Below are 13563 nucleotides of genomic sequence, written 5' to 3'. Positions count from 1 at the left end.
TGCTAACTACTAGAGCCTAGGGTCTAATCCAGGATCTGTGGTATCTTGTCTTTCTGTTGCTTCTCTCTATGGTGAAGGAACCATTTTCTAAGAAGAACTTCATGTAGCTCCTAAGCCTCTGTAGAAACCCATGGCTGGGATTATAAGTAGTCACAAAGATCAAGGAGTAGAAAGAAAAGGCCAAATCATCAATGACCAAAGCCAGTTTAGCCTGTGGCTCTTATATTCTTAGATAGTAATCAATAAATCTACCAAAATTTTCCTCCTGGCTTCTCTGAGAATACTAATGGCTTGGGATCCATTTGTGGAAAAACATTTCAGCAAAGAGAGATGCGAAATCCTCTCTGGGTTCCCCCTCTTTGGAAAATGATGCCTTTGTTGAATGCCTAGTGTGCCTGACACTGTTTATCTATTCTAAAGAATATTGCAAAAACAGAGGATATGAATACAGCACCCAAGGAATTTAGAATACGTGTATTTCTTCAGAAGCTTGGGTATAAATTAGGCCATAATATTTTTTAATTAAATCCAAAACAAAGACAAAAAATCCCTGGCATGTGCCCCTACTAGCAATACATGGTGTCTTTATTCTCCTCAAAATCCATATGAGTGCATTTCTTATTTGAATTTTATCCTTCTGAATTTACTTTGAAAATAGTGCCTGAGTCTTGCCCCATTTCTGATATCAATTCTTTATAAAAACAGGGATCTTCTGATGTCAAAAGATCATGCTTCTGATGCCTGTGAAAAGCAAGTCCTCTAGGTACCAAAGAAACCTAGAGGTCCCTGCTAGGTTCTTATATGACATCATAGTGTGATTAATGCAGAGAGGGCAAAAGATTCACCTCCCCAAGTTGTTAACAATATTTTTTTCATGTGAGTACCAGAGCTTGTGCCTCTATCCATGTTAACTCATGGTTCAACTTTCTCCTACAGTCTTGTCTTCCTTTGATGGAGCTAGGTTGGGTTACGGACTGATCAAAGCCTCTTTTCTTTGTCCCAGTTACTTGCATACAAACCCCTCCGTGTAATTTCCATCTCCTCTGCATTTCATCTAAATCATTAGAGACCTGAGGAATCAACTGTCTCAGCAAATAGTTAGATGTTTGTATTTATTTATTTGTTCTTTGACAAATATTTTACCAAGAGCCAATTTTATATCATGTACTTTTCATTCATTAATGGACTTACTTTAGTTTGTGGGAATATATGTTTTGGTTTGACTAGGACCTCTGTTATATTGAGTTTTAAGTAAAAATCTAATGACATGAAGTAGAAAGTGCCTAACATCTTATATCCATTGGAAATAAGAAAGATTAATAATAACTTATCTAAATATAATAAATTATAATGCAATAATTTATTGCATTATTTTGTAATAATATTTTTGGCATCCGCCAGTAAACTATACATATCTTTAAGGTAAGAATCATGTCACTCCTGATGGCAGTTCCCACATCTCTGTACAATGTGCCTAACATATTGATAGAAACTCAAAAAGTGTATGTGGATTTGGATAGCCTTCCCCAGGAAGCATAGAGATAAAACTGAAACTTAAAAGGAAAAGACTCTTAACATTTGAAAAACAGTCAAAACATGGTAAAGTCTTCATCTGAAATCTAAATCTCTTCCTTAATCCTTTCCTACACATGCATTAGAATGCATGTCCTAATTCTAGCATAAGAATATCAATGAAAACATGGCTAAAACCATAGCAAAGAGGAGCACTTCTTATTGACAGAAAATAATAAAAGGCTAGGTGCATTGATACTAGTTTGCAATTTTATATACAGTAGTATGTACTCAAGCCAGAAAATTACAGATTTAATATGTGCAAGAAATGGGATTCTTTCCTGCAAATAGCTTATGAGGTCACCCTCAAAACCTAGATGACAGAAATGCCTCCATAACACAATTCCTCCAAAATCCCACAACTTAGCTCACCTGATATGTTACTCAGAGAGCCACATAGCTATTCTGAGGTTGATGAAAAATTCCAATGTCATCAATACCACCTGCCTCATTTCCTGCTGCTTTTAGAGTTCTCTCCAAGTGTACTCTCATGACAGAATCTTCATTAGCAGCAGAAGGCAAAGGAGCAGTCGTACTTCCATCCTAGACTCACTGTGGCAGATGCAAGAAGAACACACATGTGCGCACACACAAGCACACACAATGCATTTATGCATCATTATTGCCTTAAAAATAAAGAACAATTAATCCAAGAACCAACTGGAAGAGGAGTAGAGAAGTCCATAAAGTTGAGTCTAAGATGCCGAACATTTTCAAACTATGCCTGACTTTTAGAAAGCTGATTGAAGGTGTTTTGCACTGAGACCCAAGCATGCAGTGAGAGGTGGCATCTCTTTGCTTGGAGACTCACTCAAGATGGATGTCCTCTGGACCACTAATGAGAACCTAATGAGCCTATAGACTTTCAACACAATAACTCATCTTCCCAGAGAAATCCAATGCAAGAACCCGAAGGCACAGGATAAATGGCAAAGGCCCTAATCAGTCTGAAGAACTCAACAAAACTGATTTGGGAGGCATTCGTTTGAGAGAACTGGTAGGTAGAAGTAGTATCTGCATGTTAAGGAAGATAATTAAATCTGTTTTAAACAGCTGTAAGAATAAAGAGATGCAATTCTCTGCATAATTTAAGACTTTTAAATTAAATCTGAGGCAAGGGACGAAAATTAAAACTTTGTTCTGTATCTCATTGTCTTAATACTTCAATTTACATACAAAGACTGAAACTTAATAAGGAAAACTCATGATTATCACTTTTGTGAGATTTAACTCCAAAACATGAGGACTGTGTCCTCATTAGACAGGTTTCAATGATCCGTAATTTCACATACATTGGAAGACTTATGGGAGCACTAAAGTACTCACAGTGTAATAACACTTCATAAGTATTGCAGGATGCTGTCAGCCATCAGATGGTAGAGAAGATGGCTGTTGATAAAAATTTCTTCGAGATACTCACTTGTCTGAATTCATGACACAATTTGACCTGCTTTTTCATCTGGAGAAAAGACTATTTGGAGGCTTTAGTGGTGGCACAAAGGATTAATAAACAGTGTTATGTTGAGGCAGGCATCAGTTTCTTTTTCTTTCTTGTTTTTTTTTTTTTTTTTTTTTTTTTTTTTTTTTTTTTTTGAGAGACACCCTGTTGCCAGGCTGGAGTGCATTGGCGTGATCTTGGCTCACTGCAACCTCCACCTCCTGGGTTCAAGCGATTCTCCTCCCTCAGCCTCCCAAATAGCTGGGGTAACAGGCACGTGCCACCAAACCCAGCTAATTTTTGTATTTTTAGTAGAGACAGAGTTTCACCATGTTGGCCAGGATGGTCTCGATCTCCTGACCTCGTGAGGCAGGTATCAGTTTCTAAGCCAGCTTAGTTCTGACGTAGATGCCTCAACTGTTTTCTCCTTCCATACGAAGGAGTGGAAGCTGATTTCAATGAGCCTTAGAGATTTGAGGCTTTCTCCTATGTTATTCCTTACTCCATTCAGCATTATTCTCTTTGACTCTAGTAAGGTAATTGAGCCACTTCATTTCTTCTTGCTTTTTGTTGTTGAAGGAAATGAGGCAGGCAATACAGGTTGTCTTTAGCCAGAAGCCTAATGTCTGAAGTTCAAGTTGGATTGGTTAGCAACTCTTTCTAAGTCTCCACTTCTCACTCCCCTCAAAACTAATCCACATATATTGGAATATTGCTGTTCTTTAGGGTCTCAAAGAAAAGATGTTTGCTAAGAACTTTAGTCTGACTTAGATACCTGGCTCATTACTGACAGTTCCAGTTCAGCAAATATCCCAGAGGCTAGATTCATGAAATAGTCTTCAGTTTGGATTTTCAATCTCCTAGTCTGCCTACTTGAGGCCCTAACAATACTAATGTCCCACTTCATCCACATGGGTGGTCACTACCCCTGAATCAGGGTTTCACCACACCATGCAATCCTCGCCTGAGTGAGTAACTTCCTCAGGCTTCTGGCTTTGCACTTTGCCATTTATTATTCCATGACCCTCTGCTCAGCCGCTCAGTCCTCAATCTGGTCTACCATTAGTGTGCAGTGGTAAGTCTCTACCTATGAAAGCAGCACTTGAATCAGTTCTGCATCTTTACCTGAGATCTGAGCTTATCTCAGCAGCTCAAATTGATGTTAGAATATATATATATATATACACACACACACACATATATACACATATATATGTGTATATATATGTATATATGTATATATGTATATATGTATATATATACGTATATATGTGTATATGTATATATGTATATATATACGTATATATGTGTATGTATATATATACACATATATATGTATATATATATGTGTGTGTATATATATATATATATGTGGATGCACAATAATGCCAATAACAAGAATAATAGAATTGTAAAAATCACAGATTATCTGACTTGGAAGTGACAATTAGGATCATCAGGTCTTACCATCTTTAATTTACAGGTAGAGAAATTGAGGTCCAAATAAACAATGTTTTTTGAACGACACAAAACTAGGTCTTCTAATTCCCAGGTTGCCACCTGACTTTTGTAGGGCACCTCTTTCACATACAGCACCTCTTTAAAATAAATTTCACAACAACCTAATAATTTAGAAGGGGGATGAAGTGACTTCCAGGGCAAGAAATCATATATCCATTTCACAGAAGAGGTCTTATGACTTGGTGAAGACCACCAAGTGATACTAGGTATAAAAGTTTAAGCTATTTAAACATGTTGACTGCATAATGCTAAAAATAGTATAGTGATTCCAGTGTTATAGGGGTGGTATCTGTGTCCATGTGCATTCTCATTGATTAAAATGATATTCACCAACAAGGTAATCTGTGGGTGATATAATTATGGGTGATTTTAATTTTCTTTGTCATTATTTTATGTATTTCTGTATTTTCCCAATGAATGTACCATGCCTTTTTTTTCTTTCTTCTAATAAAGCTAACATATTTCTGTTACATATTTTACTACTAGGAAACCTGGTTCTATAGAGATTTATTCCTAAAGGAAACTTCCTACCATTTTTAAAGTATATATAGTTTTGTTCTAATTACATAGCTGAATGTCTTTACTTTATGAGTGAATTCCAAAAGTCACTCAAAAACATTTTAAGATTTATGTCATTTGGCAGCCCCCTAGTTTTCTAGCCAGAGCCTGCTGATGTAATTCCTACAGCCACCACGCAGTGGTAACAGTATAGCAATGTCTTTTATTATCTAAAAAGTGATTCCAAAGTGCAATAGGTCAAGGTTCTGACCCTCTCTGTACCATAATATCTAGAGGGACTACAGAGGCCCCAGCTCATAGTCATTATCTGCTTATACAAGCTAAGTATTCCTCCTGTCTTATGTATTCTGTTCCATTTTAAACCAGACACCAAGTACAGAAGACATAAAAGGGAAATTTGGGATTCAGTCAAATACATGGTACTATCACCCATTTCTAAAGGAAGGACCAAACCACTTTGTGATGTTCCTATTGGAATGCCTTGATCTGGGCATTGGATCCAGAAGTATTTGGGTATTTAGTTAGGCAAGTCCCAAGGATCTGAGTCCTCTTAGAAGGGCCTGAAAAAACATCCATCTTCATTTCATCTGAGAGAAAGTGAAATGTCATAAATCTAGGCAAATGATTTGATGTGTTCAAAGTGTGCTGTCTCTGAAATTCATGGTCTTGACAGATCTGAGTTCTCTAGAAAAATTGTAAAACCTTCTGCACTATCCTCTTCACTGGCGACTCTTCATCCCCCAGGTCAGAGCATCTAAGTTCACTGTAGGTTTTGCTTGCACAGAAGCTCAGGAGGTCTGCACATTTGGAGAAAGACATGTGCTTTAGAAAACCATCTTTGAATAGGCAAGGGGAGAAGACTGACAATACTCCGTAATTATGCATGGATTTGGACATTTTAGAGTCATCTTCCAGAGCTCAGTTTTGAAAGTGAAGAAACACCTATAGGGCATGATTCAAACCAGACATCCTGGGAACACTCTGTCCTAGCTGCTTTGGTGAGGAAATTTTGGCTTTCAGCAGTGCCAGCACCTCTTGGAAGAGAAGCCAGAGAGGACAAAGAACTTGCTTGGGAACAGAAGATAGAGCATGTGCAGCTGCCTTTTATCCTAGAGTGGTTTTTAACTGTTCTAGAAAAGCTCAGTTTACTATTATAAAATGTCACACAAGAAGGTCCAACACAGTTTCAACAGTTGTTTCCTGATTAGTCATCTCAGACTTTGTCAAACACTCACACTACCAGGAATCCTCACAAACACATTTTGTAGCTTCTGGGGTATTTTACAGAGCCTGGCATATTACACTGGGATCATCTTACATCACTTTGGCATTCCTCTAAAGGGTTGTAGTTAGTGAAGCTTACAACGTTCTTTGGTTTCACACATCAGTGAATTCATTCTTTAGCACCCATCTGGGAATGAGCACCACAGAGTAGTTTGAGTGTTTTCTGTGAACGAGTTGTAAGAGTGCTGGACTCGAAGTTAAGAACAGCCTGACTCAAACTAGTCTTGTGACTCTAGGCAAATTTGAACAGGTCTGAGTTCTTTTAGGGTTGAAGATTGATATGGTTTGGCTCTGTGTCCCCACCCAAATCTCATCTTGAAATGTAATCCCTATAATCCCCAGTGTCGAGGGAAGGACCTGGTGGGAGGTGATTGGATCATAGGGGTGGTTTCCCCCATGCTGTTTTCATAATAGTGAGTGAGTTCTCAGAGATCTGATGGTCTTATAAGTATTTGACAGTTCCTCCTACACACACTGTCTCTCACATGCCGCCACGTAAGACGTGCCTGCTTTCCCTCCCACTATGATTGTAGTTTCCTGAGGCCTTCCCTACCCATGTGGAGCTGTGAGTCAATTAAACCTCTTTTCTTTATAAATTACCCAGTCTCAGGCAGTTCTTTATAGCAGTGTGAAAAAACACTGATACAAAGATTAAATAAGATAATATATAGAAAGTAGTTGCTATTATTTCTGACACAGTAAACTTTAAAAAAATGTTCTCTGTCTTCTCCCTTAGTGACCACCCAGGGGATCTTGTAGAGCAATTGTTTTCCTTTTCTATTTTTTTTTTCTTTAGTGAGAGAGTGGTTCACTCTGTTATCCAGGCTGGAGTGCAGTGGTGCAATCATGGCTCACTACAGCCTTGACTTCCTGGGCTCAAGTGGTCCTCTCACTTCAGCCTCCCGAAGTGCTGAGACTACAGTCATGAGCCACTGCACCCAACTAGATCAATCTTACTTGCACTCTCACTTTGTGTACAAAGTCGCATGCCATGCATTTACTACACTGGCTGATGAAATCTCTTCTCTGAACACCAGGGTACGTTGAACTGTTACTTCCTTTTCCACTCCTTGTCGAGACCTTGCTAACCTGAGTCTACCTCCCTAGAGTAGGGTATGCAGGATAATGGTGAGCTACTTTTATTTCATACTCCCTACTCTGCCTAAATATCCTTAGTCATACAAAGAAATGTCTGAAATATCTGATTTCCTTTCTGTCACTCAGTGCCGCTTAATGATGTGTGAAAAACCTTACTCTGTGGTCAAAATAACACAAAAATAACAGCAAATTCTGTTGGTTGTATTCCATCATCAGTCAAAACAAAGTCTTTGTTACATTGGTTATTTCCAATGTACTTAACCCATATTTAAATATTTATAGTAATAGTAGAGGTATAATGTTGTATTTTGTAATGTTTCTTGTGTTATTCAGTACTCTACCCCCTTTTAAATTTGGAGAAATATTTATTTCCCCTCATTCACTCCTCCTTTCTTTGAATCCAGCTGATCCCTTCCTGCCCCTCACTTCACTCCACTCCCAGGGTAATCAATATTAACAGTCTGGGTTACCTTTTGCTTCACGTTTCTCTGTACTCGCACAAACACATACAGATTTATGGTATATTTACTGTGTTATTTGTTGCTTATTTTTTTTATTAAAAATGGGTTATACTAGTGATTTTTCTGCAATGTAGTTTCTGCTCTCTTCCAAGAAAAATGTTGATGAAGCTTGAGTGAGGGCCACTGTCGTGCTTGCATGGACCAGGTTCTGATATAAGAGCCTGGTGTCTATCTGCAATGGGTCTCTGATGCCTTGAGGGACATCTTGGAGTCTCACTTCTGGACTGAGGCTGTCCGTGAGGAGTTTCCATAGCATTTATTGTCCCAGGGTTCTCTGAATCTGTGTTACAGGAACTGATAGGTTCACACACCTTTCATTGCTCAGGTTAATATTGGCTTCCTGGTGGCCATTTGATATATTTGTTTTTCTATTCTAGACGTCAGCAATGCCCTTGGAGAATAGAATCATCACGTGGATTTCATGTGGGTTTTGTGCCTTTCTCAGGCACTTCTTTTGAACTAGTCTTCTCAATTCTGTGTCTGTATTAGGACATGTGACTAAAGAGCATTATATCTAAGAATTTGATAATAGTCTAGATGTTTGCCAGCCTGGATTTAGTTTCAGAAATGATTTCTTTTGATTTATTAGATTGAAGTATTTTTCAATTAATTATACACAAGACTTTCCTGACTACTGATTATGAATACCAATTGTTTCTCATATTCTCTATCTTCTTTATGGCTTAAACATGATACTGTCTTACTAGTGGATAGACAGAAGCAGAGTATTGAGTAAATGCCAACCTATCATTGTTAGAGAGGAAAAGAGAGTCAAAGCCAGGAATACAGTCAAGCAAGAAAAGAAAATAATGCTTTATCTTTGTTACCACCTTCCTCTTGGTCTGAAAGAAATATTGCAAGTAATTTCAATTAAAGAAACTCAAAGATAACTGAACTGAATAGATCAAGTCAAAGCACAGATCATCTTAAACCCTTTTGCAGGTGTCTAACTAGCTGCGTGACTTTATGCATCTTACTTAACCCCTCTGTGCTGCAGTTTTTCTGTTATATCAAAAATAACATCTGTCCTTTCTATCTCCTAGGTGTCCTAACATCCACATGAGATAATATGTAAGAAAGCATTTTGACAAACACACAATAGAAATGTGCAACTTTCAAATTATATGGAACTAAAAAGAATCATTCGCAGGTGTTGCATTAAGGCACTGAAGATACAGCCATTAACAAGACACTTCCCAGCCCCGCCGGAGTTGACACAGTCTACCCTAGTACCACCCAGCAACTCATTTTCCTAGCGAAGTTTGCTAATCTTGGCTGCGTGTATCATGACACTTTTGTTTGTGATTATGCTCCAGTCCACAATGAGTTTAGTCTTTCCATTCCCAGCCTTATTAATACACCCTTAGTACTTACAATCCTAAAGCTTCCTGGTAAAGTTTTTTCATCATATTAAAATCAGATAAGAATAGCATCTGCTTGTGCTATAGTGTTCATCTTCAGATGTATCCGACCACAAGAAGACCTAATATTCAACAATCAGAATGAGAGGGCCTCAGCCTTTGCTACAGCCCAGCATCGGCTGCAGACCTCAGACTGCAGCAGGACTGGGCATCCTCTCAGAGGCCTCAGAACAGTGCTGGGTCTTGGGTAGTAGTTGGACATCCAGATTAAGAAATAAAACTCCTAAAAAAAGATGTTGATATCAAAGGCCCAGAATCACTGATTTCAAAACCAATGAACTATGAGAGTTAATTTTGACAGGAAGGTGCATATAATTTTCTGCTGGAGATTTTTTGTTTGTTTGTTTGTTTGTTTGTTTGTTTAATCTACTATCATCTGTCCTAGAATACCTCCAAATTGGCTTTCCAGCACACTTCCAGTTCATCTGCATATCATAGCCAGTGTTATCATTTTGAATTAAAAATATCATCATGCCATCTTCCCTTAAACCCCTACTTAGATCCCTTGAATCATTAAGTTGATCTCACAGAATAGGAGAGTAGAATGGTAGCTACAAGAGGCTGGACAGGGAGAGATTGGTTAATGTGTCCAAAATCACAGTTAGACAGGAGGAATAAATTCTAATATTGTATAGCACAGTACAGTGTTAACTTTCGTTAACAATAATTTATTATATATTTCAAAATAGCTAGAGGAAAGGAATTTGAATGTCGCCAACACAAAGAAATAAAAAAGATTCAAGGTTATAGATATCACAGTTACCCTGATTTTATCACTACACATTATATACATGTATTGAAATATCACATATACCCCCATAAATATGTGTGATTATTATCAATTAAAATTTTAAAAACATTTAAAAAGTGAAACACTTTGATGGCTTCTCATTGCTCTTAGGAGAAAGATAAAAATCAGGAATTTGACCCACAAGTCCCAAAAGGTATTTTTCTCTGCTTTAACCTCATTTGGTAACATGTTCTTGTTCTCTCTCTCTTTTTCCTCCTTCTTTTTTAATTTCTTCAACCGTACTATCTCCCTCTACCACAGGGCCTTTGCACATCTGTTCCCTCTGTTCCCCTGGCCTGCACTCTCTCACTTGTGCCTCACTCATTCATCGCCTCCATTTGGTTAATTTACCTTCTTCTTTCAGGTCTTCTCAGCTCAGATATCACTTCCTTTTGGAAGCCTTCTTTGAAGTTCCCAATCATATCAGCTCTCCAGTCCTGCATGTTACAAAAGCTTGCAACTCCATGTACCTTTCCTTCATGTCACCCTGCAATAATTTTTTTTGCATGATTAGTTAATGAAAGTGCATGTGTTTCACTAGTGGTCTGTAAGCTCATGAAAGCCCAGGCCATATTTATTTTGTTTGTTTGGCTATTGCTTGCTTAATAACATTTTCCCATTTGGTGACTGACATGAGATAGACACTCAATAAATATCTGACAGTTGGGTGAATGAGTGAATGACCAGAGCGCCGGTAGGGTGAGTATGTCTACTCAATAGTTATGAGGACTTGGGCTGCCATCCCTTTGCTCGGTTTCCTATTCTCTGAAAGTGGCTGGCATCCTTGCTTCCAGTGGTCATTTGAGCCCAGGAACACCAGAATCTGATGACAGATGAGCCCCAGTGTGAAGCTGTTACAGTGGTAATAGTCTTACCACTTACCTGAGAGCTCCTGAAGGAAAAGGCATGGAATCCAGTTTGTTCACCTTTAGTGGAAAGCGACAGCAGGAATATAATCTGCTGCCTTCTGCTGTCATACATGGCCCCTTGACATTCTTATCTCCTAGTGCAGAGTCCAAGCCAAGAGGCCTATCCCAATATCAGGAGGTCCTTGGGACTTCACATTTGATTGGAGTATTCCATGCCTTTGTCTTCAGGGGCTGTCAGGCGCATGTTAAACCTAATACCTGATTCTATCATGTAAGGTATGATCTGTTATATAATTATAAGTAAAATACCTGACCTAACACCCTAATAACCTGACTCTGAAATGGAAACCTTACTAATGCTCTAGTCCAAACATTGAGTAGCTCCATCCTTTCACCCATTATATACACAGAGAACATTCCATGAATGGACAATGAAGAATCCTATCATGAAACAAAATGCAGCAAGACAGACAGTAGACATCAAGAGAGATAGAAATTGGAGGGTTTTTTATGTAACTGGTCTTGATCCAGGACAACAAAATGGAAGTGATGAAGACCAGACAGAAAGGGCAAGGCAAGGTAGACTCAAGCAATGGCAGCCAAAGTTATATTCTTCTCAGCTGTGTGAGTGTCTGCTGTCTCTCAATGGAGGCTGAAGTAGAGTTGACTGAAGGTGTGAATCTCCCCTCTGTCCTTTTGCAAATGATGGCCCCTGCCTGATGCTCACTCTGTCGCCACAAAGTACATTAAACTTGTCTGTCTTCCTCTTCCCTCATGTCCTCCCCCCTCTCTAGTGGAAACTGCATTCCTTGTTTTATTCCATGGATAACCCCAGATACCCTTGCTATTTCCTTCAGATACTTGCTTCAAAAGTGGGCTCTTTCCCCTTGCCCACATCTAGGGCTGGCTTCCCAGCAACTCTGTTGAAAGCTAGGGGTGGAAACTAACTGGAAACAGAATGAGAAGTTGATCAGTCCACTTTGGTTGTTTAAATGAAGGACACGTCAGCAAGAATAGTTGACATTTATATTTATTAGTGAAGGGAATTCAAGTAAGTGCACAATGTCTGGGCTTTGGATATTTATTTTGTAGTTTTGAATGGAATTTCTCTGTTTACCCTAGGGGAGAATTTGTGCCTATGTACTTATTGAGAGTCCGCTGCTGTGAGCCCCACACACAATGCTTGGCTGGGCATAGAGCAGAGGAGTAGGTCACACAGATTCATAGGATTTGAACTGCTTTTCTTTTTCCCTGTGAATTAATCTTTTAAATGTCAACATTTTAAACTTGGCCTTTTCAAAAAATATGATACCATATGAACCTTACTTAATCGAAAATACATTTCTAGTTCAAAGGTTTTTGTTTTTTTCTTTCCTGAAAGTGGGAAAGGCTAACAACAACAACAAAATTTGTTAAAGGATGGACTGTGTGTGAAGGATTTTGTCAATGGGGTCTAAGCAACTTTTTTTCCTTAAGAATCTAAACTGTTCTTCCAAAGGCCATTTCTTTTTTTTTTTTTTTACAGGTCTGGGATTTTATAATGCAGAATTTATCTTCTTCTGCCTACCCATGGGAAATTTGGAATCCTACAATTTCAATTAAGCTTTAAAGGGACAATTGTAGGTCTTTTATAGCTACATTGATTTATAGTCATTTTTATGTAGCATTTTACAGATGACTAATTAATCTGTAATTAATTTACTGCATAGTTTTTACAACTCTTTAAGACAGGAAGGTATTATTATACCCAGTTCATAGATTTGTCACTGAGACTGAAGGAGACTGAATGACTTGCATGAAGTCTTCCAGCTTGTTAATGGCACATGAGAATTCATGCCAGGGGAGCCTTGATTACCTACAGTGCTATATACTCTCTATAATGAATGACCTGGAAGTGCAGAAAGGTGAGTTAGAATACCAGGACCGCCACTTACTAGCTGTGTTAACCTTGAACAAGTGATGACATCTTTTTTGACTTCAGCTTCTTCCTCTGTAAAGTGGGAGAAGATTGCCTACTCCTGTCTCCAGACTAGACTAAGAATCTGTGGAGAATAACATGAGATCATTTTGATAGTTTGAAATGCTAAAGCATAAAAGAATTAACCATTATTATCTCAGATAATAATAGGGCTGCGTACAGTGTCCTATCAGATATCAGGCAAAGTGTCTTCCGTCCTTCCTATGATACAATTAGGGAACAAGAAATAATGAAGGGTATTCGGGTTGAGGGGTGGTCTTGAAGACCCAGGAAGTGGAGTGGTCCATTACCATGTCAGTCAGGTAGGCTAAATTTTTTGGGTTTTTTGTTTGTTTGTTTCTTTGTTTCTGAGACAGAGTCTCACTCCATCATCAGGCTGGAGTGCAGTGGCACGATCTTGGCACACTGCAACCTCTGCCTGCCAGATTCAAGCAATTCTCCCACCTCAGCCCCCCTGAGTAGCTGGGACTATAGGCGTGCACCACCACGCCCAGCTAATTTTTGTATTTTTAGTAGAGACGGGGTTTCACCGTGTTGGCCAGGATGGTCTTG

General features: G+C 38.6%; 1 protein-coding gene across 6 annotated transcripts in view; it reads left to right on the top strand.

Annotated features, from left to right (window-relative positions):
• SORCS1 (sortilin related VPS10 domain containing receptor 1) overlaps positions 1 to 13563 on the top strand; it is a 588824-nt gene that overhangs the window by 519288 nt on the left and 55973 nt on the right. The gene's annotated exons all lie outside the window — the stretch shown is intronic.

The sequence above is a fragment of the Gorilla gorilla genome, chromosome 8 (genome assembly GCF_029281585.2).
Source record: "Gorilla gorilla gorilla isolate KB3781 chromosome 8, NHGRI_mGorGor1-v2.1_pri, whole genome shotgun sequence".
In the NCBI taxonomy this organism is placed as follows: Eukaryota; Metazoa; Chordata; class Mammalia; order Primates; family Hominidae; genus Gorilla; species Gorilla gorilla.
This window is presented reverse-complemented; position numbering and strand designations above follow the sequence as displayed.